We start from the raw sequence: 6,002 nt of genomic DNA on the forward strand, positions 1-6,002 counted from the left end.
TCGAAAAATCTCATAGTGTCAGACTGAAAGATACAATATCAATTCCACTAGCCCAGACTGAGCTACACAATAAATACCAGTCCAATAATTTCACAGTAAAAGATTGAAATGTACATTATCTTCACAGAGATTAAAATGTAATCCGACAACAAAACTCACACACGTTGTTTGATTAAAATAAAATCCGAAACTGTATCCATATTTACAAATTAATGCTAGATGAAAGATTTGCATACATTAATGACTTAAAGATACAGTTTGAAACACCATACTGTAGCCTGAAATAAGAATACAGAACGAATCCAGACTTGCACTTTGACCAGAGACTGAGTTACAGAATGAATCCAAACTGAGATAAAATACCAGAGACTGACAGTCAAAGAATGAATCCCACACTCACAGATAGCACCAGAGATTGACAGATACAGAATGAATCCCACACTCACACACATTCCCAGAGATTGACAGTCACAGAATGAATCCCACACTCACATACAGTACCAGAGACTGAGAGATACAGAATGAATCCCACACTCACAGACTGTACTGGAGACTGACGGATACAGAATGAATATCAAACTCACATACAGTACCACAGATTGACAGATACAGAATGAATCCCACACTCACAGACTGTACTGGAGACTGACGGATACAGAATGAATATCACACTCACATACAGTAACAGAGACTGACAGACAGAGAATTAATCCCACACTCACATGCAGTCTGACATCTACTGGCCATAAGTGAGAACTGTGACAGAGTGGAACAAATTCACATTATCTTTCGTCGTTCCAGATTCAGGACAATGTGTAATGTGAGGAAATAGTTTCTCTCTGTAACTTCTACTCTCGTACTTTTTCATATTTTGTCCGTGAAAAATTAGACAATTGATTCATAATAAAGTTTTTGTTTTGCTCATTCGAAAGTTGCCCCATTGTGTTTCACTCTACATAACGAGGGGGCACAGATTTAAGGTGAGAGGGGAGAGATACAAAAGGGTCCAGAGGTGCAATTTTTTCACTCAAAGGGTGGTGAGTGTCTGGAACGAGCTGCCAGAGGCAGTAGTAGAGGCGGGTACAATGTTGTCTTTTAAAAAGCATTTGGACAGTTCCATGGGTAAGATGGGTATAGAGGGATATGGGCCAAGTGCAGGCAATTGGGACTAGCTTAGTGGTATAAACTGGGCGACATGGACATGTTGGGCCGAAGGGCCTGTTTCCATGTTGTAACTTCTATGATTCTATGATTGCACAAGATTTCTGTCTGATTTCTCAGGACTCGATTTATATTAATTCAAATAAACCGAACTGAAACACAAATAAAAACTGAGGGCAAATCTGCAAGTTTCAACGGCGACCGTCAAAAGTGAAAGGGATAAAATATAGAAAAAATTAAAACCGAAAATGCTGGAAAGACTCAGCAGGTATGGCAGCATCTGTGGAGAAGGGAAGCTCGGGTTAACGGTTCAGGACTATGACCCTTCTATAGATCAGAAAGGTTAATCCGACATAATTGAAATAAGGAACGGGAATCAGCAGAGGGAAAGACTTCAGAAAATCAATTAATTTCACTGAATCCGGGCAATTGTGTTCCGTATCCACTGTACAGATCAGGGCACATAATAATACAAAGGATCAGAGTTAAATTCAACGTTATGGGAGAAATAAATGAATTTTAAAAGTATTTTTATGTAAATTTGACCCGTTTGTGTTTTGGAAACACTATCGCTCTGAACATCATCAAATTCGGTTCCAGTCTTGGTGTTTCTGAATTCAGCGAACTGTGATTCAAACCTGTTGGAATTAACTGTTTGGAAGGCAGCTCTGCTCACCATTATAGCGCCTTAGTTCACTCGGAGGGAGAAATAGAGTGTTTCTGTGGAGTTTCGGACTGAATTGCTCCCTTTTGGTTTCTGGCACTTTCATCACAGACAATAAATAGTTCCCAAACATCAGCCCCTGAACAGACACAACAAGCTGATGGAATTTCTCATTCTTTGATATTAAATAAGGTGATGGCAAAAGCGAATGGAAAGAGGTTAGGAAGAAGTCACAAAAACAATTAGGGAAGCAAACAGGAACTACGAAATCAAATTATCAAGGAATACAAAAAGAAATAGTAAATTATTCCACAGGCACAAAAATAACAAAAGGAAAATCAGAATATCTGAGGGCCACTAAGGGATGCACAAGATAAACTCACAGGTAACGTCAGTGAAATGCCAGAAATATTGAATTATTACTTTGCCTCAGTATTTACCCGGGAGATTAACAGGGTGAACATGATATTAGAGGAAGAGGTCAATAAAGATATCAAGACATTTAAGTTAGAAAGGGTGGTTAAACTCCTGGTCCAGATGGATTGCATCCGTGCATATTAAATGAAGCAAGGGAAGGGATAGCAGAGGCACTGTTACATATATAGAAAAAATCATCACAAAAAGGAATAGTGCCAGAGGACTGGATGACAGTTAATGTGATTCTTATATTTTAAAACAGGAGATAGAACAAGTCCAGGGAACTATAGACCAGTTAACTAAAGGCCGGTGGTAGGAATGATCATGGAATCTTTTACTCAATGCTGCAATAGAAAAATTGTAAACAATTTTACAACACCAAGTAATAGTCCAGCAATTTTATTTTAAATTCACAAGCTTTCGGAGGCTTCCTCCTTCGTCAGGTGAACGATGTGAAAATGACGAAGGAGGAAGCCTCCGAAAGCTTGTGAATTTGAAATAAAATTGCTGGACCATAACTTGGTGTTGTAAAATTGTTTACAATTGTCAACCCCAGTCTATCACCGGCATCTCCACATCATGACTGCAACAGAAAAACATCGAGAAACCGAAAATATAACAAAGAATAGTCAGCACGGATTTCAGAAAGGGAAGGTTTAACAGTTTGACAGAAGGTTTGAAAGTTTAAATTATAGTTCAACATAACTTATCTGCTTTTCAATTCTGCTCCTCCAGAAACAAACCTCTGTGTTTGCTTTTTATGGACTTATCAACCTGTGTTGCTACTTTTAAAGATTTGTCAACCTGTACCCCTAAATCCCTTTACACTTCAACTCCATTTCGACTCTTATTTTCCAAACAGTATGTGGCCTCCTTATTCCCCCGAGCAAAATGCACCACCTCACACCTTTCTATATGGAAATTCAAAGGCCATTTGCACCGCCTTTCAGCAAGCTTATTAAAGTCAGTATAGATAATACCCCCTAAATTCATTACAAGCATTTAATACAGCATTACAACTAATGTTTTATCTATAAAATGTTCTCCATTGCCAGTTTTTCTAAATCCCACCCGTGCAATATAATGTGAAGAATGAGTTTATCTTCTGTCCCTCTCTCATCTGTAAACTTCAATGACCCGGGGTTTGGGGACATCTACTGGCCGGAAGCAGAACTGCAACAGTTCGGAACAAATTGCTGAAACCGGACAATGCGCAGTGTGAGCGTGTTTGTGATTGGTGGCAGGTATTAAATCTGATTGGTTTCTTCAGATATCCAATCAGATCGATAAAGGAAAAATATTGTGACATCAGTCCCAATCACAATCATTGCCTTCCCCCATCCCTCATTACCATAGGGCTGTGGGGCTGCCTATTTAATCCGAGCTCGGAGCGGATTTGGGTCATTTCTGGGTCTGAAATTCAGTTGAAAATGCCTGAGGACAAGAAAGCAGCTCCCAAGAAGGGCGCCAAGAAAACCTTGAGTAAAGCACCAGCCAAGGGCGGCAAGAAGCGGAGAAAGTCGAGGAAGGAGAGTTACTCCATCTACGTCTACAAAGTGATGAAGCAGGTTCACCCCGACACCGGCATCTCCTCCAAGGCCATGAGCATCATGAACTCCTTTGTGAACGATATTTTCGAGCGCATCGCTGGTGAGGCTTCCCGCCTGGCCCATTATAATAAACGGCACACCATCAGCTCCCGGGAGATCCAGACCGCCGTGCGCCTGCTGCTGCCCGGGGAACTGGCCAAGCACGCCGTGTCGGAAGGGACAAAGGCGGTGACCAAGTACACCAGCTCCAAGTAAAACTCCACAATGTACTGAAAAAAAAATAAACACAAAGGCTCTTTTAAGAGCCACCCACAGTCTCTCTGAAGGCGCTGTACCGACACCTCTGTATGGAATCATTTTACTGTAGATAGTTTGATACTAACTGTCTCTCTATAACTCTTGTGTTTTTGTAGTTTCTCTTGAAATCTGGAAGATTCTCATAATCACTGCCCGGTATAATCTGTGTGTCGCTTTTTTATTTAGTCCCAATAACCAAAAACGTGTCCCTGATCCTCTCATTCCCGTTCATTTTCCACCCCTTCCCCCGCATCTGCCCCTTCAGAGCCGTTTTAAGGCGGTGGATGAGACTTCAGTCATTTCTTTCTCCTTTTCACGTTTGTTTGTTCATTATTCGGGAATATCACTTTCAGAACCGCAATGTTTGTAAAGCAGCAGCCCTGAAAGGGAATTCACACCGAGTACAGAATAGTCTAAAGGCTCTGTCAAAGTTCGACTTCTTACACCAGGAGTCTCGGCTCCGGTTTCGATCGCGCTGCAGCTCCTGTGAACAGGGATCAATCCACAATCTGTGGTTTGTTACTTTTACAAAGATTGAGCTGGAATCTGTCCCGTTACAAAATGGGACTTTATTCCCGCCCGATTGAAAGCGAGCGGTGAATGAAATCCGATTTTAACCGGAATGTAAAAGATTCTGGAAGTTTTGACGGGAATTCTGGAATAACAGATTGAAAGGAGAGAGATTTTTAAATCTTTGTCTGAAGGCGACATTATTTACTAAATCCGCTTCTTGTGTTACAAATATATTGGCGGGCTTTTCAAATTTCAACAAACAGTTCTGGTCGGTATTTTCCGCCCTTTTCTCATTGCCGGCTGTTGATTGGTGAATAAAACAGCTCTCTGATTGGGCTGTTCGTTGAACCAATGAGATTGAGAACAGATTGACCAATCACAATTGCCCCCACTGCACTCCTCCAGAAGGTATAAGAAGGGCGAGTGCGGGAGGATTTCTTCATTCTTTGTGAAAGTGTTTGTGAGATTGTGGAAATGTCTGGAAGAGGAAAAACCGGCGGTTAAGCTCGGGCCAAGGCCAAGTCTCGCTCATCCCGGGCCTGACTGCAGTTCCCTGTGGGCCGTGTTCACAGGCTCCTGCGAAAGGGGAACTACGCTGAACGTGTGGGTGCCGGAGCCCCGGTCTATCTGGCTGCTGTGCTCGAGTATCTGACGGCTGAAATCCTCGAGCTGGCCGGCAACGCGGCCCGGGACAACAAGAAGACCCGCATCATCCCCAGACACCTGCAGCTGGCCATCCGCAACGACGAGGAGCTCAACAAGCTGCTGGGACGGGTGACCATCGCTCAGGGCGGGGTGCTGCCTAATATCCAGGCCGTGCTGCTGCCGAAGAAAACCAGCACTGTGAGCTCCAAGAGCAAATAAAGCGACCAAGATTTAATCTGATAACCCAAAGGCTCTTTTCAGAGCCACCCACTGTATCTGTGAAAGGGCTGGTTACTGTCTGTAGGATCAGGGCTTAATTTGATAAGGACTTGATTCCGATTCGAGAAACTAACAATAACTTGTTAAACACAAATGATCCATATCGGTCTGTTGCAGTACTCGCCTCCGGACCGCAGATGTCGCCAACCTCCAATAGATTGAAATTTGCAGTTTGTCTGGTGAATAAGACAAAATACCGGAACCGTCAGAATTGTCAACTGGGTGGGTGGGATAGAGAAATATCCTTTTTATTACAGTTCCGTCGTCGGATAACACTGGTAGAGTGTTGTTATTTTACCCAGATTTGTACAAGAGATGCTGACTAATGTGCTGTTTATTGTATCAGCGATTGCTGAATTAAGAATGTGAGTGAAATTTGTGTTTGGATGTGAGTGAGGTATTTATTCTGTCCATGTCCGTCTGAAATCAGCTGCCCCCCTTTATACATTTCCCATTTAAGCAAATTTCTCACGGCT

The sequence above is a fragment of the Heptranchias perlo genome, unplaced genomic scaffold (assembly GCF_035084215.1).
Source record: "Heptranchias perlo isolate sHepPer1 unplaced genomic scaffold, sHepPer1.hap1 HAP1_SCAFFOLD_60, whole genome shotgun sequence".
In the NCBI taxonomy this organism is placed as follows: Eukaryota; Metazoa; Chordata; class Chondrichthyes; order Hexanchiformes; family Hexanchidae; genus Heptranchias; species Heptranchias perlo.